Source organism: Adiantum capillus-veneris, chromosome 12 (genome assembly GCF_014529385.1).
Source record: "Adiantum capillus-veneris isolate H3 chromosome 12, ASM1452938v2, whole genome shotgun sequence".
In the NCBI taxonomy this organism is placed as follows: Eukaryota; Viridiplantae; Streptophyta; class Polypodiopsida; order Polypodiales; family Pteridaceae; genus Adiantum; species Adiantum capillus-veneris.
In genome coordinates, this window is record NC_140942.1 from 92,081,391 (window position 1) to 92,106,819 (window position 25,429).

Genomic DNA, 25,429 nt, shown 5'->3' on the forward strand with positions numbered 1-25,429 from the left:
AGGCTGAGGAGCAAGAGCAAAGTCCAGAACCTGAGCCCAAAGAAGAGACCAAGCCTTCGTCTGAACAAAAAGAGCTCTAGGAGGCATATTATGCATTTTTGGACGTGCTAGCTGCAGGCTATACAAGGGAAGAAGCCGCCACAATCGCATTCGACTTGGCGAGAACAAAGCATAAAGAACAGATGCCAGGCATTCGGCTAGTTGAGCTAAAGGAAATTTCTACCGACACGGTAGACCTGCACCCGAGACCTGCACCCGCCCTCGAATGATTGGGACGTGGTGATGACAATGCTAGCTGGAATAAGAGCACAATTGGTGGCATCAGACGAAGAATTGATAACTCTAAAGGCCACCGAAGAAAAGACTAAGATGGAAAGAGATATTCTGCGGGCACAAAGCCAAGGACAAAAAGAAAGAGAAGCTGACCTCCACGCCAGCTTGGCCACGGCTCTACAAAAGTGCCAAGCAAAGGAAGAAGCAAATGAGGCAGCAGCAAAAAGATTGCAAGCTGCTGAAGAAGAGTGTCTGCAACTCAGCAAGTCATTGCGAGATGCTGAAAAAGAATGGGATAATCTGACACTCCAACTAGCAGAGGAAACTAAAGAAGTAGAGGCCATGAGGAATGCAAAGGAAAAGGCAGAGATAGAACAAGAAGCAAGCCTGGATGAAGTCCTTGAGCTCAAGGACCAATTAAAAGTTAAAGATCAAACCATCCAGAGGCTACGAGCATCACCTGCGAGAGTTAGAGCTACAAGCTCGACTCAAATGATTTCCGAGAGTCAAATATATGAGGAGCAGATGCAAGAACTCCAGAAGGAGTTGACTCTCGAGAAGAAGCAGAGGTTGATGATGGCTGAAGGTTCTATCGCAATGCAAACCAGAATGGAGGACAGCCAAAACGCCCTACAAGAAGAATTGGAGAGCATAAAGATAAAGCTCGAGGAGGCTAAAAAGGTAAATGCTGAACTCAATGACCTCCTCGTGACTATGGGCGGAGAAGCCGAAGCGGAAAAGCAGACACTCCTCAAGCAAATAGAGGAGTTGAAAGGCCGACAACAAGCAGAAGCAGAGAGCTCAGGGCCAGCTGCCAATGAGGACATCGACCTCGACAATGTGGCAGTTTCTGTGGACACACCCATGCCAGAGGAAAGCATAGCAGGCTCCTCTCAAGAGCTCCAGGATCTAACACAAGAAGAGGAGGAAAAATTGCGTAAAGCAATAGAGGCAGAGCTCAGAGAAAGCACAAAGGAAGCCTTGGAATGGGAACAAAGGGTTTTCAAATCTATGACAATTCAAAAAATTGACGCCAGCAATCTCAGGCGTGAATGGCTTCAACCCTCTCTCCCATATCTATTGCTGAAGTATGAGGCAACAACAATAAACATGCGAATCAGAGAAGAGCCAACGGTCCCTCTCTACAACGCAGACACCTCGAGGCCAGAAGGAGTAAAGCTAATAGTGGATTCTCAGCCAAAGTGGAGGAAGGCTTGGCTTACCAAGTACCCGCAATACCTAATACACTTGGTAGAGGCACCTAAACACATCAGAGATAACCTCAGCTTCTGTCCTCTACCGAGGGTTAGGACGTGGAAAGCACAAGAAATCTTACAAAGAAGCCAACCCACTTGGCTGAACTACCCAAAGCTGCAGGCGTGAAGGCAGGTGAGAGAATAAGTGTACAATACATGGTGAAAACACTAACGGGCGCCATAAAGTTGTTCACTGGCTCACTTGACCTTACATGCATCATGATGAGAAAGATTTGCAAAACCATCCTAGCAGTGTTTGAGACCTTCAAGCCAGGTTAAGTGACTGACAGCATATTCTTCTTCCAGGACACATACAGATGTGCTTATGATATGTCAGGTCAGCCTTCCAAGGAGGTGATACATGCGTTGTATCAAAGAATTATGTTTCTCCCATCCTATCATCTCCAGGCATTTGAAGAAGAATTCTACACGGGGTTCTTCACCATGCATACAGATATCTTTGGCCCAACAATGCTAAATCTACATGCACGGTACAAATCACTGCTAAAGATGAGGGAGACTATAAGATGAAGCAAAGGATCAAGGCCATGTCGGGGACGACATGAACAAGGAGGGGGGGGATGTTAGAAGCTGGACACACCCCACGGCATCTCACTACTCGGCAGACTATTATTTTTTGTAATTATTCATTCGTCAAAGAAAACCCGATTTTTCACCTTGTAAATATTGGAACTTACAGAAGTTTCCAGCTTGTATCCCAATTTTGATAGTTAGATGGAGTAGATGGATGATTTTGGAACTTTAGGGTTTGAGAAGTTGTAAGGTATATATACCACTTTTTGACCTTAATGAAAAAACCCCCCCTTTTGTCATTTTAAAACAAGTATGAAGTCTGTGAGTGAGCGTACTGTGTACGTGAGAGAGAGTGTGAGCTTTGTCTTGACACTACGTGTGCTACGGTGGTCGGAATCGAGTGTGGAGAAGTGCAACGTGTTGCCCCCGACTAGAGCTACAAGCCGATACCAACATTGCGCGTGTACGGTCCGGCTTTGGGAGCTTCTTCTACGAGCTTCATCGGTTGTTTGGGTGAGCATACGTTATCTGATTTTGCATTGTAGCATATCCACGCGTTCACATTGAGTAGAGCTACACATTAGGCACTTCAGATTTCTGAAACGAAGACCTACAGATTTTGGCCAGACATCCTACGTGTTTCTGCACCGAGTGTTTTGGGCCATGATTTTGGTTCATAGACCTTAAGGAGAGTGGCCTATAGGTATTAGTAGGGTCTCCTTCAAGTTCTATGGTGTTTCGAAAGTGTTTGATGGGTGTTCGGCTCTATCAAGCGTTGTAGGAAGATTCCTCTTTTGCACTTTTGAAGACTGTGACTTAGACAATCGGTAGGGACCTCTGTAGGAATTAGTTAGGAGTCGGTTGAGTGTAGGTTGACACCTTATGCTTGTTTCCACGCGCCAGCGGGTCGAGCTTCGTACTTAGTTGACATTACTTGTTAGGTGAGTTCTCGTTGTGCTGACGTCCGTCGCGGCGTACCCGTCCAACAACTCATCATCTATGGTTCGCCATAGCGTGTCCCGGGCTTATCAATTCTGTCTAGACACTCTCCAATGTACACTAGGGACTCTAATACTAGCCAACCTTCTGCCATGCTACCCTCCGGACGTGCCTTCTGATGAAAATATCCCTTGAGCGTTTTCATGAAACGTTCTCAAAAGAACATCCATCTAGAATGTACTGTGCCAGCTATTTCCACCTCATCAACTATGTGAACAAGAAGATGCACTTGAATGGTTAGCATGGTAGTAGGAAAATGTTTCTCAAACATGCACACAACCTCCGTAGCATGTAGTTTAGCGAATGGTATGGAGTCTACGTTGATCTCCTTTCGTGATATCCATTACACCAACTTCACAAGTTTGTAGATTGTGTTACGGACGTCAAGAGACAAACATCCCTCAATGAAAACCGGTAAAATAAACTGCAAAACACGTGCAACAATGATATTAAAGTCCACACACAAATTTGTTACACAATTTCCACTACTCGATATCTTTCGGAATCACATTTCGGACACTTCTCCATGTCTATGTATTCCCCTATGAAAAGAATGCAGTCATTAGGACAAGCGTGGATCGAATTGTAATCCATCCCCAAGTTTCGCAAAATCTTTCTTGCTTCCTCTCGGGAATCTGGCATCACATTATCAGCTGGTAGTATGTGCTCTTTGAGCAATCTACACAACACGAAAATACGGTACAATTGTGTAAAAATCTTGTCGATCATTATACATTTAGAGTTTTATTAAAGTAAACTAATTGTAATAGATCACCTAAAAAGTGCTGTGACGCTAGTGTCACTCCATCCAAACTTTGTCTGCATGTTGAGAAGAACCAGGAGCGCTTTCAATCTAGACACACGTGCTCCATTATACAATGGCGTATCGGCTTCACTTTTCATATCATCATAGACAAGCCTTTCTGAATCCATGATTGTCTCGATCATTTCATCAATCTCCGGCTCAAAAATTGCTTCGTTGGGAATGTGGTCTACATGATCATCCCCCGAGCTGTCAGAGGCTACATCTTGTGGCCTCACATATACTGCTTGACCAAAGCGCCTGCGAACATGTCTATTGGGTTGCAAGATTGCTGCCTATTGGCCAGCGTCAAAGTCCGGCGAGTTATAATTGGCAACGATTTGATCTATAATAGATGGATCAAACTCGCCAAATTCGCGAACGTGCTGCAAAGAAACGCGTTGTCAGGAGTTTTTTGGAGCAAGGGATTGCGCATATGTCAATATACATGCATGGTGCATCAAATAAAGAATTGCCCATTTTTCAGAGCCAGGTGGTTACGTGGGGCCCACATGTGTACAGGTAGGACATCATGTACATAGTGCAGCGATTTTCACTATTATCAATACTAGTGTGTTTTTTCTACAATAAGGAGGAGTTGGTAGCGCGTAAAAATTCTCGAGGAAGCTATCCGCGGGCCGACGACGTGAGGTCAGCAGGTGCGTCAGATGGCATCTAGTGGCGTCAGGAGGGCGAACGAGGTCAATATTTGCACGCGGATGAGGACGGACACAACGTGGGTGTTTTATTGTGAGAGTTATGTAGAAAGGTCATCATTAGGACCACTTTTTTGGGCCACTTCACGTGGTGGCGAGATGCATTATTGGAAGAAAGCTGAGTACCAGGTGTGCGAATGATGCAAAAAGGTGACAACTATGCACTGCGAGGTCAGTTTTTGGCCTGTTCGGGGTCCGTTTGAGGTCATCTAAAAGGCCAAGGGTGACCAACTAATAAAGCTAAGTGTGGGAACTGAAAAATCAGAGAGAAGACCAGAAAAAACGTGGATAAGAGAGGAGGAACAGCCGCAGGTGTGTTTTTGCTCATTTTGGAGCCTGTTTTGGCCGTAAACTGCTCATCCGAGGTCGGATTTGAGCACTTTGACATTGTAGACTGGGGTTTTGGGCCGTTTCGGACGCGATGGCGCTGTCCATTTTGCCAAATTCCTCACTCTTTTCCTGCTGTTTTTCTGTGTAAGTTTCTCCTATGAGCGAAGTTTCTGCTCTAGTTTGTGATCGTATCTGGCTTATTTTACCCATAATGTGTGAGCTATTTGTCCCATTGGTGTTGGCCCAAGCTCAATTGTATCTAGACATCAAAAATTCTCATCTTTTGAGCTGAGTTTTTTGGGTGTGTGTGTGTGTGTGTGTCTGTGTGGAGTGGGCAAGTGGATAGTCTCTCTCCTCTCACTCCAGAGGTGTGTTCCCTGTCTCGGCCAGGTGTGTTGTCTAAGCCGAGTGGTGCCCCATAGTGTGTGTGTGTATCTTTCCAAGAGTGTGTGTCGGGTCGTTATAGAGGCGCTGTGTGTGTTTTCATCCCGCTCACATTCTTTTGGTGCCCCCAGTGAGGATCTTCTTCGAGTACCTTCTGCTTCGAGCTTCAAGCTTCAAGCTTCGGGATTACAGGTTGCAGGTTGCAGACTACAGGTTACAGGTTACAGGTTACAGATACAGGTACAGGTACAGGTGATTAACACAGATACAGGTAGCTGGAGTACAGTGATATACTAGCAGTGATGTCACTTGCAGTTGTTGTGGGAATGCATCACTTGGCGCCTATTTGAGCGCATTGTCTGCTGGATTGTACGTTACTTGTGGAAACTGCCATTGTACGCATTTGTGGAGCCATACTTGGTTGTATTTGGCAGTCCCAACCATTTCTGAGACTTGGTCTGGAAGATAGTCATTTCTGAGACTTGACTATATGCGATTTGCATTAGTCTTCATGTGAATGTCGATAGGGTGAGGTTTTTATTGAGCTGGGGGATTCTCAAATGTGGAGATCCTTTCGGTGATACAGGTAGCTGGAGCACCCTTTTTGTGACCTTGCCATAGGCTATGTACTAGTGAGTCCTATTTGATGCTCGGGTTCTATTGTTGGCAGTTTAAGCATACAGATACAGTCTATATTTTGGGTTCCTACTGCTCTACTTTTGGGGAAACTCTGTCGAAATTTTCCCAAGTTATGATGGCTGGTTTTTTGGTATTTTGAGCCATTTATGCTGTTATGCTGCTGAAATTTTGGCAAAATCAGAGGTTGAGTCAGGTGTGCCTTCTTGGGAGCTTCATGGTTGGCTTTAATGGATGATCAAAATGGCCCTCAGTTCACTCCTTTTCATTTAACTCAAAGAATTCAGATTAATGTTCATGTGTCCAGGAAGATCTTTTTCCAGCAGCGCATAGTCTTTATGTTTGGGCCAAGAAGATTGAGAGAGATCCTGGAATGTCCTTTGCCTGTTGTCATTCCGATGATTAACTATGAAAGCTCATTTGATGTGCATGTGTTTGTCCTTATCTAAAGTTGAGCTCCATTAAAGTTTCTGGGGATTGGGTAGTCAAAAGTCTTGGGTTCTGGCACGTGTGTTCGAAGGGGTTCTCAAAGCATTGTAACTTGGGTAGCCATGGCTTTCTCTTATCCCGAGTTTCATGGAAGAAGTGATGAAGATGTGGAAGAATTTTTGGAAAAGATGGAGGTTGCCTGCATTAGCAACCAGATTCATGACCCTACTCAAATGTTACGCCTTCTCCAAATTTGTTTGAAGAGTGATGCATGAGTTTGGTCCAAGGCATTTGAAGAGGAGTTGCGTGCAACAGATCCACCTATAAGATTGAGTTGGGACAATCTAAGGCATGGATTGGAAGTGGAGTTTGTGAAGATAGAAGATCCTGACAAAGTGTGGCAAGAAGTACAAGGTTTGGTGCAAAAGGAAGGTGAGCCAGTAGATGCGTACATACGTAAGTTTTCATTGTCATGGGAGCGAATGTGCAAGGCTTTAGCACCACAGGTACCCCCGCCTGACATGATGAAGAAGGACAGGTTCTTGGCTGGTCTTTGGGAGAATATACGTTGGAGGGTGGAGCTAAAGAAGCCTAGGACATATGAGGATGCACTAGAGGTAGCAAGGAACAAAGAGTGGAAGCTGAGGAAAATGAGCCAGTTAGGGGTGGAGTCTTTGCCAATGAGGTCTGAATTTCAGCCTATAGAGTCTTTACAAGGGCGCATGTCAGGGGTTCATCATGAACCAGTAGTTACTACTCAGGTTATGCCAGCAGTGGTCACTACAGCAGTGCAAGATGATGGGCTAAGGCAAGACATGAGGCAAGTGGTAGATTTGATGAAGAATCTCAGCCTAAACATGCTAGGTCAAGTGGGAAATAGTCGAGGTCGAGGGAGGTTTGCAAATCATCAAGGAGGTGAAGAAAGGACTAGGAATGGTGTTGGACAAAGCAATGGTAGGTTTTGGAGGCAGACGCCCACATGTTATAATTGTGGAGAGTTGGGTCATATCAGCCCGCAATGTGATAAGCCACCAAGGATGGGGGGAGACATGTATCCATTGCCAAGACAGGTGCTAACTAGGTCAAATGATTATGGCATCGAAATTAAGGGAGACGAAGGAACTAGTGGACTGACCCAAGAGGAAAAGGGAAAGACAAAAGTGCTAAGTGTAGTCACCTTGGAGAAGGCATCAAAGCTAGAGGATACATTAGTGATGCCTATTGGGAAGAGGACCACAGAGGATAAGGAAGGAAGAAGTGCCCCAGGTCCTAGTAAGAAGAAAGGAAAGAGCCATGAAGGCGAGGATGTCAAGGCCAAGAGGAAAAGGAGAGCTCGTCGAAAGTTTCATGTTTCAGATTTTCCACTAGGGGATGGGCAATTAAGCTATGACTTGAAGGAGGATCTGACGAGCAGGAAGGCAGATGTTACTTTTGGGCAGCTTATAGAGATGGTACCTAAGCTAAAGCGACAGTGGAAGAGGATGGTTAACCCAATGGAGAAAGAACCAGAGAGAGGTTCAGTGAAGGTGTTGGCAATGGACGAGCTACCAGACATTTGTCCAATAGTAGATGTGTGGCATAAAAGGAAAAATTTGGGATAAGGTTATGTGGATGGCGGAGCCCAAATATGCGTCATAACACACTCATGCGTTGAGAAGATGGGTCTCACAGTAGCTGGGGTGTCAGGTTTTCGGATCAGATTGGCAAACCATCAAAAAGTAAAATGCTTAGGTGTTGTAAAGAGCTTAGAAGTGGAGGCATATGATGCAAAGGCAGTGGTTGATTTTCATGTGATTCCAGTAGGGTTGGGAGCATATCCTATTATACTGGGCAGACCATGGTTACGTGCAGTGGGAGCTGTTCAAGATTGGCGACATGGTACAATTAGCCTCTATGGAAAGACAAGTACCAAGAAGCTTTATAATATGGACACAAGGAAGCGATTGGAGGAGCTTTATGAAGATGAGGATGAGTCTAGTGATGAAGACTATTCCACAGTGACTGATGAGGACAATGATAGTACTACCAGCAGTGATAAGGATGCTGATGTTTCATTTCTTTTTATGGACAAAGAAATCCAGGAGGATGGTTTAGTTGCATTTGCAAATGAGGATGAAATTGAAGGGCCTTATGAAGTGATTGAAGGGCTGATGCAAACCAAGGTTGAGTTTTCAAAGTAGCATGAATTGATGACACAAATGATCAGTGGTGGAGACGTCTCAGCTATGGAGAAGGGAATATATTTGCACATGCCGGTCTATGCCAAATTATTTGATGCTTTTCTTGATGCCAGATTGATATATGGAATCTCTACAAGTTTTCCTTGGGAATCAGGTGGAACCGTGATTAAGCTTTTCATGCAGGGAATGCAAAGTGTTTCTGTGTGGGATCCAGGTGGAATGAATATCTCTTTTTGTTGCTGCTGAGCATGAATGCTCTAGCAGGCTAGGGGGTGGGCAAATTATGTCAGGAGTTTTTTGGAGAAAGGGATTGCGCATATGTACATATACATGCATGGTGCATCAAATAAAGAATGGCCCATTTTTCAGAGCCAGGTGGTTACGTGGGGCCCACATGTGTACAGGTAGGACAGCATGTACATAGTGCAACGATTTTCACTATTATCAATACTAGTGTGTTTTTTCTACAATAAGGAGGAGTTGGTAGCGCGTAAAAATTCTCGAGGAAGCTATCCGTGGGCCGACGACGTGAGGTCAGCAGGTGCGTCAGATGGCATCTAGTGGCGTCAGGAGGGCGAACGAGGTCAATATTTGCACGCGGATGAGGACGGACACAACGTGGGTGTTTTATTGTGAGAGTTATGCAAAAAGGTCATCATTAGGACCAATTTTTGGGGCCACTTCACGTGGTGGCGAGATGCATTATTGGAAAAAAGCTAAGTACCAGGTTTGCGAATGATGCAAAAAGGTGACAACTATGCACTGCGAGGTCAGTTTTTGGCCTGTTCGGGGTCCGTTTGAGGTCATCTAAAAGGCCAAGGGTGCCCAACTAATAAAGCTAAGTGTGGGAACTGAAAAATCAGAGAGAAGACCAGAAAAAACGTGGAGAAGAGAGGAGGAACAGCCGCAGGTGTGTTTTTGCTCATTTTGGAGCCTGTTTTGGCCGTAAACTGCTCATCCGAGGTCGGATTTGAGCACTTTGACATTGTAGACTGGGGTTTTGGGCCATTCCGGACGCGATGGCGCTGTCCATTTTGCCAAATTCTTCACTCCTTTCTTGCTGTTTTTCTGTGTAAGTTTCTCCTATGAGCGAAGTTTCTGCTCTAGTTTGTGATCGTATCTGGCTTATTTTACCCATAATGTGTGAGCTATTTGCCCCATTGGTGTTGGCCCAAGCTCAATTGTATCTAGACATCAGAAATTCTCATCTTTTGAGCTGAGTTTTTTGGGTGTGTGTGTGTGTGTGTGTCTGTGTGGAGTGGGCAAGTGGATAGCCTCTCTCCTCTCACTCCAGAGGTGTGTTCCCTGTCTCGGCCAGGTGTGTTGTCTAAGCCGAGTGGTGCCCCATAGTGTGTGTGTGTATCTTCCCAAGAGTGTGTGTCGGGTCGTTATAGAGGTGCTGTGTGTGTTTTCATCCCGCTCACAGCGTCTTGTCCATCGCACAACATGCTTGCAATGATTACAAGGACATAAGATCCTCGTTGAGAGATAGGTGTTTCGGTTGGACGGCCCCACATCCTCGTCACTACCCATAATGAGGGTAAAAAACTTATAACTTGAACAACAAATTTAATCTTCTATTGGCATTCTTCGTCTTTTATCTCTCTCTCTCTCTCTCTCTCTCTCTCTCTCTCTCTCTCTCTCTCTCTCTCTCTCTCTCTCTTTGTTCACACTGTAAACTACCTCACATTCTCTAGTCATGTCCAATCCCCGCACACCTCGGTCTAGAGGTGCACGGAGATCAGAACCACTGGGTTATAATCTCGTCTTTATTGGTCAATGCCTATATTTGTGGGTATAAGAAATCTACACACCCACATCTACATGATACTGCATGTAGTGGACAAAACCCCTTTGCCTCTTCTCTAGCTGTAGCATTTCACAGCATCTTAACATGTTTTCACAGTAGTTCTTTGTTTGTAGCATGCAGGTACGCCATTCTTGCAATGTAGCTGATGTATGCTCAAGGCACTCAATTCTTACTCTAGATTTGACGGGATGTGGTGTGTGTGCGTGTGTGTGTGACCCTTGGAATCGTCATCTTGCATCACTAATTTCTGTGTCGGCTCAATTTTCTCTTCCATTAGCTGAACATGACGGCTTATTGTACGGTAGCAGCAGTCGAACATGCAGGTGGAATTGCTGGTCCGTATGGACTGTCGAGGCTGTGAGCATAGGAAATTTTCTTGCCATTTCTTCTAACCTTAAAACGATAAAAAGAAGAAAATGGTATAACCTTTCTATCACCCAAGTGTGGTAGATTGGTTATGCCAATTCCCTCTTCAATAACAGGTAAATAACCTAAATCTAATCTAATAAAACGTAAATAAACCTAAATCTAATCTAATATAATGTAAATCTAAATCTAACGTAAAGTAACCTAAATTCAATCAAACGTAAATCTAACTAAAAATAAACTTAAATCTAATCTAATTTAACTTAAATAAACCTTAATCTAATTTAACATAACTCTACATCTAACCTAATCTTTAACGTCTTTTGGGAGAGTTTCCTACGACATTAAAACTCTCTTCTTCTTTTGTGTGTGTGTGTGTGTGTGTGTGTGTGTGTGTGTGCGTGTGCCAATAAAAAGAGAAAAATGGTATAACCTTTCTATCACCCAAGTGTGGTAGATTGGTTATGCCATTTTCCCTCTTCAATAACAGGTAAATAACCTAAATCTAATCTAATATGATGTAAATAAACCTAAATCTAATATAATATAACGTAAATAAACCTAAATCTAATCAAACGTAAATCTAACTAAAAATATGTTGGGGTATAAAGCCCAATGTGGTCGCCTAGGTAAGTGGGCGGGCCGCCAGGTATGTACACATATTATTTTGTAAAAACCTAATAAGAACTCACTATGCTCTACACATTATAGTAGAGAGAGTTCCCATATCGTCGTGCTCTTCTTCTCGCACTCTCTCTCGCGTCGCACTTCCGCTCTTACTCCTTCAACTGGTATCACAGCTCAGATCGAGGCTCGGGGTAGCACTGCAGGAGGCTAGAGTCACCAACTCAGATTGGAGTGAAATTCGACAGGCGAAGACATGGTCCCAAATCTTGTGGGAAATTCCGAAGGCCTTGGTGTTCTCAGAATTTCATTCAGAGGTCATCTCGGCCACCGTTCGGCTTCGACAAAGTTCTGCGCAGGCCATTTTCGACTACGTGGTCTCGACGGGTGCAGATCCGACTCTGCAAATTTGGGGTTTTTGGCCTACGACTGCAGGTGCTGAGGATATCGACACTCCCAGAGTGTTGATTTGTGGCTGTCTACACATCGAAGGACGGGTGCAGATCCGACTCTGCAAATTTGGGGTTTTTGGCCTACGACTGCAGGTGCTGAGGATATCGACACTCCTAGAGTGTTGATTTGTGGCTGTCTACACATCGAAGGACGGCTCACAGTTCTTGGAGGCATGTCACATACGACACGGGCGCATCTACACACAGACTGTAGGCGACATCCACTAGTTCATCAGGTAGCTTGTGTTTGCTGCTTGATATTCCAGATTTCATCCTGACATTGCAGGTACTTCCACATGGGATGTATTGTCAGAGATGATGTATGTTTGTTGAGGGTTTGATGGCTGTGAGTCACACAGCAAACAACTGCCGCAGCGGTTACAGCATACAGTGGGAAATTTGTGGATGTATGACTTTGTGGGAAGTCTATGTACTGTCAGATTTACTACAGCCTTTGTTGAGGGTCGAGTGAGGTTTTATTGAGCTGGGGGATTCTCGAATGTTGAGATCCTTTCGGTGATACAGGTCTTGGAGCGATCCCTCGAGCACCCTTAGATAGGCAGCTAGGATGTATTGACTGTGAGTTAGACAGTTGGGATTGCATCTTTGCTTTACTGCCGTTGAGGCACTGTCGCAGTCTATGCTTACAGGACAGTGACAAGACAGTGAGAGACAGTACAGGTGCAGGACAGGTTTACCCACAGCTTACAGTGTTAGAGAGACTGTTTTTTTGAGCTGTTTTTTGGTCTGTTTTTGAGTACACCAGAGCCATTTTACAAAGGAGACTCTGCCAAAATTTATGCAGAATCTGAAGCTTTATTGGTTCATTTGACAGGTTGATATTGGTTCAGAGGTCAGTTTACATGGGAAACTCTGCTGAATTTTTCCCAGGAAAGTAAACCATTGTGAAGCGTAGCTATGGTTGGATCACAGGACACTGCTCTTTACAATATCAAGAAGCTGGATGGAACCAATTTCCCATTGTGGAAGCAGCAGATTTGGCACGTGTTGGTACAAAAGAAGCATATAAAACCTATAAAGCTCAAGGGGATAAAACCAGAAGATATGGACGAAGATGAATGGAGCAAAATGGATGAATTGGAACTTTCTACCATTATGCTGACTTTGGCAGAAAGCGTTTACTTCAATGTAGCAGACGAGATGTCGGCTTATCAAGCATGGTTAAAGTTGAGTGATCTTTATGAGAAGCAGAGTGCAGCTTCATAGGTATACTGGCTTAAGAAGCTTGTTGACTTGAAGATGAAAGAAGGGACACCTATGTCCAATCATCTGAATGAATTCAACACAATCTATAGTCAGTTGTCAGCTCAAGGTGTCAAGTTTGATGAACCTGTTAGAGCTATGTTCCTGTTGATCACATTGCCGGAAAGTTGGGACACTTTTCGAACAGCTTTGAGTAATTCTGCACCTCCAGATGGTTTGAACATAGCAGGTGTAGAAGGAAGTTTGCTTACTGAAGAAACCAATAGAAAGACAATGGACAAAGGCAAAGGAACAACCTTAGTTGTCAGGGGAAGGACCAAAGAAAAGTACAAAGGTGGAAAGAGGAATCAGTCTCGTAGCAAGTCCTGCAGTGCTAAAGGCAAGAGTGACATAGAATGCTACCATTGTGGCAAGAAGGGTCACATGAAAAGAGACTGCAGAGAATGGAAAGCAGAAAAAGGCAAAGAGAAAGCTGAAGACCATGGTGAGAAGAACAAGTCCTCAGTGAAGATTCAAGAAATAAATGTGACAAACACTGTTGCAGAGGATGACAGTCTAGTGTCAGGAGACATCTACTTCTTGAAGAATACAATGGACTCAGCTCTTCTTACAGCATCTGATGGAAATGCACTGAGTGACTAGATTATAGACTCAGGGGCATCACTTCATGTGTCTCCAAACAAGGAGTGGTTTACCTCTTATGTGACCACTAAAGATCATGTTCGGCTAGGCAATGGGCAGACATGTGAGATCTTAGGTGTTGGAGATGTTCAATTGAAGTTTCAGAATGGCTCTTCTTTCACGCTGAAGAATGTGAGACATGTTCCCGCAATTACAAAGAGCTTGATCAGCACAGGTTTACTTGATGATGCTGGCTACGTCACCACTTTTGGACAGAACATGTGGAAGATATCCAAGGGTTCTATGACAGTAGCACATGGAGTAAAGTCTGGAGGACTTTACATGATTTATGTATCAAATGTCTCTAAAAATGTAATCAATGTAACCGAGCAGCCGAACGTTTCTTTGTGGCATAGCCGGTTAGGACATATGTCCAAGAAGGGAATGGAAATCTTGTCTCGTTCTGGTTATTTGCCTGGATTTTCATTTAATGATTTTGAATTCTGTGAACATTGTCTGTATGGTAAGCAAACACATCAGCCACATAAGCATAGAAGCAGTAGAAGAGATACACAGTTGGCACTTGTTCATAGTGATTTGTGTGGACCTATGCCTAACCTATCTCTAGGGGGAGCTTCTTACTTTATGACATTTATAGATGATTACTCGAGGAAAGTATGGGTTTACTTTCTCAAGCACAAGGATGAAGCGTTTAGTGCTTTCAAAACGTTTGTGACACTTGTGGAGAATCAGAGTGGCAAGAAGCTTAAATGCTTATGCACTGACAATGGTGGAGAGTATGTTTCAAAGGCCTTTCAGGACTTTTGTGAGTCAAAAGGTATAAAACGTGAACTTACTGCTCCTTACAATCCTCCTCAAAATGGTGTTGCTGAGAGGATGAATAGGACCATACAAGAGAAGGTCAGAAGTATGTTGCCTAATGCACAACTGCCTAATGGGTTTTGGGCTGAAGCTGTATCAGCAGCTGTTCATCTTGTAAATAGATCTCCTAGCAAGGTTTTGCAGAAGGATTCAGTGCCAGAGATGGTATGGTCAGGAAAAATGCCCTCATACAAGCATCTCAGAGTCTTTGGCTGTGAGGCATATACTCACGTTCCAAAGGAATTTAGGAACAAACTTGAGCCAAAGAGTAGAAATTAGTGCATCTTTCTAGGCTATGGTAATTCTGGTGAGATGGGGTACAGACTTTGGGATCCCGAATCTAGAAAGGTTGTCCGCAGCAATGATGTTCACTTTAATGAATCCAAATATCATTCTAAACCAGAGAGGGTTGAGGAGATTAGAAGAGTTGTCTTCCAAGAAGATGGACCTGCACGTGCAAGACAAAATGTCAGAGCTCAAGAGGAGCAAGGACAGGATAGAGTGGAACCACAGCTTGTGGCTGAGCCTGAGCCACCTATTGTGCGTAGATCTGGACGTGTCACGCGACCTCCTGATAGGTTTGTTCCATCTATGAACTATGTGATGTTGACTGATTGCAATGAGCCTTCATGTTACAAGGAAGCAGTGCAAATGAAGGACTCCGGGAATTGGCAATTGGCCATGCAGTCAGAGATGATAGCTCTGCATAAAAACAAGACATGGAAGCTAGTTAAATTACCACAAGGCAAAAAGGCTCTACCTTGTAAATGGGTTTACAGGTATAAGATCACCGCTCATGATAGTCAGCCAAAGTACAAAGCAAGGCTTGTTGCTAAGGGCTTTAAGCAAGAACAAGGCATTGACTTTGATGAAGTCTTCTCTCCGGTGGTCAAGATGACTACATTGAGATGCTTTCTTGCATTGGTTGCCATATTAGATTTGGTGTTGCACCAAATGGATGTCAAGACAACGTTCTTGCATGGTGATTTAGATGTGGAAATTTACATGCAGCGGCCAGAAGGGTTTGTTGAGAAAGGCAAGGAAGATTGGGTATGCCAGTTGTTAAAGAGTCTTTATGGCTTAAAACAATCATCGAGGGCATGGTACCATAAATTCCACAAGTTTATGCTTTCTCAAGGCTACAAACGTAGTGAGTTCGATCACTGTCTGTATACAAAGAAGGCTAAGGATGGTAGTTGGCTGATCCTTATTTTGTATGTGGATGACATGTTGATTGCTGGCAAGCACTTGGAAGAAATTTCAGCTTTGAAGTCAAAGATGGCAAAATCGTTTGACATGAAAGACATGGGTGAGGCAAGTCATATACTTGGTATGCGCATTGAGAGAGACAGATCAAAGAAGTTGATTTGGTTATCTCAAACAGAGTATATTGACAAGGTTTTGCAACGTTTCAATATGGGGAAGGGAAAGGCATTGAGTGTTCCATTGCCACCATATGTGAAACTTAGCAAACAAGATTGTCCTGTGTCTGAGGAAGAACAGGCTGAAATGGATAACATTCCATATGCGTCTGCAGTGGGTAGTTTGATGTATGCAATGATTGCTACTCGCCCAGACATTGCATTTGCAGTGGGAGTAGTAAGTCAATACATGTCAAACCCAGGCAAGAAACATTGGGAGGCAGTGAAAGGAATATTGAGATACCTGAAAGCTACAAAGAGTATGCGTATATGCTATGCGAGTCAGGAGCTAATTGTAAAGGGTTTTACAGACTCAGATTATGCAGGTGACTTAGACAACCGAAGGTCTACGTCAAGGTATTGTTGGTGCAATTGGAGCTATGTAACCATGGCGGTGCAGGGAAGAAGATCCAGCAGAAGGCGAGAGAGAGAGAGAGAGAGAGAGAGAGAGAGAGAGAGAGAGAGAGAGAGAGAGAGAGAGAGAGAGAGAGAGAGAGAGAGAGAGAGATCTCGACACAGGAAAAACTCACGCTATGATTGAATTTCTTAAAGTGTAAAAACCTTACAAGTATAAAAATAGCCAAAACTTTCCATGCAAGACTTGAGCTCTAAGTGAATCTAACTTGCATGCGATAGGGGACAATGCCCACGGGCTTGACATATCTAACAATCCCCCCCTCAAGCCCGAACTAGGACAAGCAACTCATGATACCTCGAGTTTTTGGTATACTCGTCAACCATGAGTTTTAGGTTTTCTCACAACTAAGGATTTTTGGTTTATCCATAACCTGGTGCTAGGTCAGTAACCCCCCCTTGAACAGATAGGGTGTAGGTCAAAAAAATTAGCTACCAAAAGTGGAGTTTTTGGTTCACTGCCAAACCTTGGGTTTAAGGTGTACCCAGTAACCTCATGAGGAGCGGACAAAATGGTACTTGAGAACAAAAAACGGATAAATTGGGAGGTCTTACCACTTATGGGTGGCAGTGTCTATAGCCCGTACACTTTATTTTGACTAAATAATTTGAAAAGAGTTGATCTAATAAATTTCCTCATCAACGGAATATATTGGAGATTCAGTGTCTCCCTCAACCACATGAATTTGAGTTTTACCCTTTTGAAAGCACTTATTTGATGGATGATTTGTTTTACCATAGTGAACACAAGGATTCTTCTTGAAACAGTCTTTCGTCTGATGATTGTTGCGCCCACAAATGGCACAAGTTTTGGTTCCATTGAATGGTCGAGATGAAGCTGCTGTAGCAGCACATTTAGTGACTGTATATGCATTGGAAGTATCAGAAGAACTGGTGGGTGACACGGCATTCGAGACTGTATATGCCCTGGGAATAATAGTAGAATTGGTACTAAGTACCCTGCGTTCTTCTTCCTGCAATGAATTGATGATACCATCCAAGGAGGGCAACGGATCTTTCTCTTTTAAAACAGTAACAATTTGATGAAATTTGTCAGTCAAACTTTTTAACAAAATGGCTATGAGATCTTCTTCTGGTACTGAAGCTTCGACATAAACAAGTTGAGTTCTAATACTCTTCAGTCTATTGGCTAAAGCTGCAATATTTTCATCTTCACGCATGCGGATGGAATATAATTTCATTTTTAAACTCATTTTTGAATACTTAGCTTTGGCACTGAAAAGCTTCTCTAACTCTATCCAAGCAGCACTTGAAGAATCGACATCATCCAAGTAATGAATAAAATCATCTTCTAAGGAGGTTAGGATAATACCAAAAGCTTGTTCGTCTTTCCTCTGTAGCTCAACAGATAGTGCCCTTGTAACTGCAGTGGATGTGCCGGACTCGTCGGCTGCGAGAGGCTTGACCACATTCCAAAGATTTTTTCGCATCAGATAACCTTTGACTTTAATTTGCCAGGTATGGAAACCAGATCCGTTGAATTTATCCACCTTCGAAGCCATATTTGAAGCTTTATAGCTTTTGATTTGACGTCATTTGAATTGTGCTCCGAGTCAGGGGTTTGTTCGATATTGAATTGCAGAGCCGAACAAGAATCCCTTTATGTGTGAAAAACACTAACAAGGGACCATGTGGCTAGCAGCCTTTTGATATGCTCGCAAAACTGCCAAAAAATTTGACCAAAACTATGTTGGATTGCAATACAAACTGCCAAATGATAGTAGCATTTTGAAATGCATTCTCGGTGGCTCAATGATTTGCAACAGCATTTTGATATGCAAGTAAAAGAGAGATCGCATCTACTACAGTTGGATAGACAGCATCTCAATCTGCTTGCAAAACTGTCGAAAAGCCTTCAATGCCTTTTGATATGCTGTCGTTTGTTGCATGATAGGGATGACAGCGTTTTGAGAAGCTTTACAAAGCTGCCTGTTAAAAATGATCAATCTACAGCGTTTTGAAGTGATGATGCTCACCGCCTTCCTGGAGCACCTAGGACTGCAGCGTCTTGAGAGGTGAGGCCGTCCTTGTCTGCCTGGGAAGAACCGCATGCAACACTTCAATAAAGCCCCTTTTGATATGCACGCATGGGAGCCCGCCTGAGAGCAGCGTCTTGAGATGCTACACGCCTGTGGCTCTGATACCAGTTGTTGGTGCAATTGGAGCTATGTAACCATGGCGGTGCAGGGAAGAAGATCCAGCAGAAGGCGAGAGAGAGAGAGAGAGAGAGAGAGAGAGAGAGAGAGAGAGAGAGAGAGAGAGAGAGAGAGAGAGAGAGAGAGAGAGAGAGAGAGAGAGAGAGAGAGAGAGAGAGAGAGAGAGAGAGAGAGAGAGAGATCTCGACACAGGAAAAACTCACGCTATGATTGAATTTCTTAAAGTGTAAAAACCTTACAAGTATAAAAATAGCCAAAACTTTCCATGCAAGACTTGAGCTCTAAGTGAAGCTAACTTGCATGCTATAGGGGACAATGCCCACGGGCTTGACATATCTAACAGGTATGTCTTTACATTGGCTGGTGGAGCAGTGTCATGGCGTTCTAGATTACAAGATTGTGTTACTCAGTCTACTACAGAGGCTGAATTTGTTGCAGCATCAGAGGCATGCAAAGAATCAATTTGGATTAATCGACTAGTAACAGATTTGGGAATCAAAGAAGAGATGCCTGTGTTATATTGTGATAGTCAAAGTGCTATACAATTGGCTCGCAATCCAGTTTATCACTCAAAGACAAAGCATGTGGATGTGAAGTATCATTTCATTAGGGAAATGCTCGAGGATAAGAAACTTCAGCTTGTCAAAGTTCACACCACAGAAAATCTTGCTGATCTACTTACAAAAGGACTTCCCTCAGAGAGCTTTGCGCATTTTCGCAAGAATAGGTGTAGGGTAGTACATCACTTCTCTACATCTCTTGTATATTAGCTTGTATAGTAGCTTCTCTCACACTTAAAGTACCACATTGGAATTTAAGTGGGAGGTTGTTGGGGTATAAAGCCCAATGTGGTCGCCTAGGTAAGTGGGCGGGCCGCCAGGTATGTACACATATTCTTTTGTAAAAACCTAATAAGAACTCACTATGCTCTACACATTACAGTAGAGAGAGTTCACCATATCGTCGTGCTCTTCTTCTCGCACTCTCTCTCGCGTCGCACTTCCGCTCTTACTCCTTCAAAATAAACCTAAATCTAATCTAATTTAACTTAAATAAACCTAAATCTAATTTAACGTAAGTCTACATCTAACCTAATCTTTAACGTCTTTTGGGATAGTTTCCTACGGCGTTAAAACTCTCTTCTTCTTGTGTGTGTGTGTGTGTGTGCCAATAAAAAGAGAAAAATGGTATAACTTTTCTATCACCCAAGTGTGGTAGATTGGTTATGCCATTTTCCTCTTGAATAACAGGTCTTGAGTTCAACTCCTCGTCGGCTAGATTTTTAGGTCTCTTTAACTAGTTTCCTACGACGTTAAATTAAACTCTCTTCTTCTCGGGTGTGTGTGTGGGTGTGTGTGCACGCCAAAAAAAAAGGAGAAAAATGGTATAACTTTTCTATCACCGAAGTGTGATAGATTGGTTATGCCATTTCCTTCATGAATAATAGGTCTTGAGTTCAAATCCTGTCAACTAGATCTTTAAGGTCTCTTGGGATAGTTTCCTACGATGTTAAGACTCTCTTCTTCTTCTTCTTCTTTTCTCTCTCTCTCTCTCTCTCTCCCTCTCTCTCTCTCTCTCTTTGTTTTATATATATATATATATATATCTCTATCTCTCTCTCTCTCTCTCTTTTCCTCTCTCAATGTGCGTGTGCATTCTTTGTTTATGCATGTGTGTGTGCGTTTTTGGTTTATGCATGCTCTCTCTCTCTCTCTCTTTTCCTCTCTCAATGTGTGTGTTCTTTCTTTGTTTATGCATGTGTGTGTGCATTTTTTGTTTATGCTTGTGCTCTCTCTCTCTCTCTCTCTCTCTCTCTCAAAAACACAATGTGTGTGTGTGTGTGTGTGAGAGAGAGAGAGAGAGAGAGAGAGAGAGAGGGAGAGAGAAAGAGGGGAAAGGAACATGAGAGTGGGGAGAGGGAAGGAGTATACCTGGCTCTCCTTCCTCTCCTCGTGTGTGTGTGTGTGTGTGTGTGTGTGTGTGTGTGGGGAGAAGAAAGAGAGAGAGAGAGAGGGAGAGCGTTCCTTGCTTGCTTGAGCGCGCGCCGAAAACTCAGATCTCAGATCTGAGTTTTTGGACGCTCTCAGTTATTTTTTTAGCCCTGGCGGCGTTGCTATAAGCGTCTCTATGAGCGTCGCTATGTTACTTGTAACATAGCGACGCCTATAGCGACGCTTATAGTGACGCTTATAGTGACGCTTATATGTTACTTGTAACATAGCGACGCCTATAGCGACGCTTATAGTGACGCTTATATGTTACTTGTAACATAGCGACGCCTATAGCGACGCCGTGCTTTTTCATGTTTGAGCGTCGCACTACGAGCGCGTCACTACTATTAAGTACCTCTTGTAGTGGCCCTGCCTTTGTTCGGCATATCCGGCAATCAAAGCATTCCAAGAGACAGCATTCCAGACAAGAAGCTCATCGAGCACTTTTTGGGCTTTATAAAGAACACAACATTTGAGTGATTTCCGCCTCCCAACACCGCATTTGAGTGATTTCAGCTGGGAGGCCGCATTTTATGCAACACGATTGAGGTGTTTGAGTGATTTTTAAGGAGGTCACTTCACTACTAGTAAGGGGGGTGACATCGTCACCTCAGTGAAGAAGAGTGATGGTCTGTCCTTCTCTCATTGGTAATGTCACATGCCTTCAAGACAAAAGTATAGTTGACTGAATGGTGAGAGATACTCTCGCTTTGCATTTACTAAAAACAGCCTAGAGCTTTCTGTCCCTGCTCCTGTTGCACATATCCCGTAATCAGTGCGTGCCAAGAGACGACATTCCGGACAAGAAGCTCCTCAAGCACTTTTTATGCTTTCTGAAGCATACCACATTTGACATACATATCGACCAAGGGAGTGCCAACCACAACCTCTATTTTCAAAAGCCTCTGACGAACAAAGAAAGTGTGAATTTTTGTGCCCATATCAGCATCTTATATAGAGCCACATGCCTTCAAGATGCATGCATAGGTGATTGCATCTGGACAAAGGCCCTCACTGTGCATCTGCTAAAAATAGCCTAGATCTTTCTAGCCCTACTCCTGTTGTGTGTATCCTGCAATTAGTGCATTCCAAGAGATGTTGTTCCGAACAAAAAGCTCCTCGAGCACTATTTGTGTTTTCTGGAGTGTACCACAATGGGCATACACATCGACCAAGGGAATGTCAGCATGACATCTCTTTGCAATAGCATCTTAGTAACAATATCATCGTGAATTTTTGTGTCCATATTAGCATCTTACAAAGAGACACATGCCTTTAAGATATACACGTAGGTGATTGCGTGTGGATATAGCTCTCGCTTCACATCTGCTGAAAACAGCCCACTGCTATCATCATGAATTTCTGTGTCCATATCAGCATCTGCTGAAAAGAGTCCACAGCTTCCTAGCCCTGCTCCTCTTGTGCATGTCCTGCAGTCAGAGCATTCGAAGAGGTGCTACTCCGAACAGTAAGCTCCTCAAGCACTTTCTGTGCTTTCTCAAGTGCACCACATTTGGTATACAAGCCAAGACAGTGCCAAGTACCTCGTTTTGTTTGACAACCCTGCAGTCAGTGCATTCGAAGAGATGCCGATTCGAACAATAAGCTCCTCAAACACTTTTTTGTGCTTTTGCAAGTGCACCACATTCGGTATACATGCCAAGACGGTGCCAAGTACCTCGTTTTTTTTTTACAACCTCTAGCTAACAATATCATCGTGAATTCTTTTGCCCATATCAGCATCTGCATAATGCCACATGCCTTGAAGATACAAGCGTATGCGATTGCATTTGGGAGAGTTGCCCTCTCTTTGCATCTCTTGAAAATAGCCCAGTGCTTCCTGCTCCTCCCTTTGTTGGGCATATCCCGCGATCAGAGCATTCCAAGAGACAGCATTCCAGACAGGAAGCTCATCGAGCACTTTTTGGGCTTTATGAAGAACACCGCACTTGAGCGCCTGCAAGATGCGAGCGTAGGTGATTGTGTCTGGGGAGAGGCTCTCGCTTCGCATTTGCTGAAAACAGCGCAATGCTTCCTGGCCAAGTAGCTCTCTCTCTCTCTCTAGCTTTGACTCACTTTGTGCACCAAAATTAACTTCCTCAAATCAACGGATGCCAAGTGGCATGCCTCCTCTTGCTCCGTTCCAGAAACTCATAGAAACTCATATTAGATAATCAAGGTAAAAATAACCTAATTTTTTATATTTTCCTCTTGCCAAATTCAAGAAAACGAATTTTGTGTGTTTGGAAAAATCGTTTTTCCCGAACACTGGCTCGGCCTGCAGTGCGTGCAGGTGATTGACTCTACAAGGAGGCCCTTGCTTCGCATCTGCTAAAAACAGTGCCCTCTTCATGGATCTTCCGCACGACTCGCCAAGAACATTGCTACCCTATCCTCATCATCACCACTTCTGCCATGGTCGTGTGCGTGTAGGTAATTGACTCTACAGAGAGGCCCTTGCTTCGCATCTGTTGAAAATAGCACAGAGCTTCCTGGCCCCTTCATGGACCTGCCGCACGCCTCGTGAAGAACATTGCTACCCTATCCTCTTCATCATCATCACCACTTCTACCATGGCTGTGAGCTGGCCCTGCTCACGATCCTTGCTTCACATATCCTGAAAATAGCGTAGGGGTGGAGTGACACTCTCGCTTAGATCGCCCACACATGCACGTAGTGCTCCAGACTGCAGACCCTCTCTCTCTCTCTCTCTCTCTCTCTCTCTCCGGCCTGGAGTGAGCCAAAACGCTGTGAGCTAGTTCTCTCTGGCCTAGAGTGAGCCAAAACACAGTAGTGAGCCGGAACGCTGTAGGGTGGAGGCGCGCAGTCCTTTATTTTTCTCTCCGATTTGGAGTCAGCCAAAACGTAGCAATCCTCTCTCTCTCTCTGGCCTAGAGTGATTACGATATGCAACAATCCTCTCTCTCTCTCTCTCTCTCTCTCTCTCTCTCTCCCCCGGCCTGGAGTGATTACAATGTACACCAGTCCTTTATTTTTCTCTCCGGCCTGGAGTCAACCAAAATGCAGCAGTCCTCTCTCTCTCTCTCTCTCTCTCTCTCTCTCTCTCTCTCTCCCCGCCCCCCACCCGGCCTCGAGTGATTACGATGTGCAATAGGATGGAAAAGCAAAGATATTAAAGAAAATAAACTACCAAGATATTAAAGCAAACGAGTTACCTCTACTCTATGTCAATTGCCTCTGCCTTTTGTCTGTGTCAATTGCTATACTGCGTCAATTACTTGCTCTCTGCCTGCGTCTTTCTCTCTCTCTACCCCAGGGCGAGGAGTATTCACGCTCTCTCTCTCTCTCTCTCTCTCTCTCTCTACCCCAGGCCAGGAATATAACAAATCTATCACGTTGTTATAAGTTGTTGGCTGGCCGCTTGTTTTTCGATCTCCTTTTTTTAACACCATTGCTTTATTCTCTCCCTCTCTCTCCTTATCCTCATTTAGTAGGCCAATCAAATGTGGCCACATGGCATAGCTGCCCTTGCTCCTTTCATTAAATCGATCTTAGATACTCAAGGTAATGAACTTGTCTTTTGTAAAGGTTTCTATAGGTAAGAATGAACTTGTGATATCACAAAAAACATGCGCCCAATATCTTGCTGAATGCACAGAGAGAGAGAGAGAGAGAGAGAGAGAGCATAGGCAAGCCTCCACATGCGCAAAGCACGAAGCACCGACGAGAGTGTCTTGCTAATTAGATTTCGTGACTGTGAGAAGGCCGGCGTGCAAACCTCCTGCCAAAAATTGTCCCAGGGCCAGCTGGAGCATATATTGGATGTAGTTTTCAACTAGCAATGGACGCGTCTTGGGGAACCCTCACGGACGGCGTCATTGCCCCAAGCGCAAGGCCTTAGCCCAGCTTCATGGCGGGGCTCCGCTTTTATACATGCTTTGCTCCGCCCTTGCGCATATGGGCGCATCGTAGGCTGGCCGAAAAGCACTTTCGCCTCACGACTCACAGTGAGCAAAGCGCGATCCCACATAATTTTTCAACTTGACAGATAGAATACGCTCTAAGTTGAATGGGCTCTCTTTGACAACAATCATACTCCCACTCGATAAGCTCTTAAGTTTAATTCAGTCTCCACGGTGTCCTTAATCCCTCGCGCCCCTCGTGGAGGCTCTCTAGCATGGCGTCAAAGTTGAGTAAAACAGAACACATGTTTGGATCGTCCAATTTGCAGTTGTTGCCCTATGAAAGTCACACCATTGGCTTCCTTTGCAATCTTATGATGTGTGGGTCTCACTCTCTCTCTCTCTCTCTCTCTCTCTCTCTCTCTCTTCCCCCCCCCCCCCCCCCCCACACACACACACACACACACACACACTAGCTTTTCACAGTTTGAACTTTGGGCATAATCTGAATGCCCTAATGCTTTATACCATGCTAATTAATTTGTTCAAAAAATTTGGTTGATTCCAGAGATGGTGAAGTATAGCTTCAACTAGAGGAACTCAAAAAAAGAAAAATTGTTTTCTCTTGTGCCTCAAACATACTGCCTACATATTACTTTGACTTTGAGCTAGGCTCTTCTACTCCCAAGAAGTGTGGTACTTGTATTCTTAATGTTCACATGGCTGCAATAGAAAAGGGGCCTACTTATGATGTGGAATATTATTCAATTAAAATAAAGAATATTAAAACGCATTGATGCATTGAGTGAAAATTCTACAAGGCTCATAGTTAACCTAATGAGTATAACGAAGCAGTAGCAGAGTTGTACCATGTAACAAAGGCCTCAACACTGCACCACCCCCAATAGCAACTTATGTAAAGGAACCCACCCAAGGGGTTGATACTTCTATTGTGGCTGACATGTTTCCTTCATTGCACCCAAAGGAAGTGGCCACATTTCTGGAGAGAAGCCCCAAGAATCTCTTAGTGAGGACAAGGACCACA

At 44.0% G+C, this 25,429-nt stretch overlaps 1 non-coding gene across 1 annotated transcript; it reads right to left on the reverse strand.

The window, feature by feature from the left end:
- Positions 1-24,240: 24,240 nt before the first annotated feature.
- Positions 24,241-24,379, reverse strand: LOC147446131 (U4 spliceosomal RNA). The gene has a single exon (XR_015189953.1). It is a non-coding gene; the product is annotated as a U4 spliceosomal RNA (small nuclear RNA).
- Positions 24,380-25,429: the final 1,050 nt, after the last annotated feature.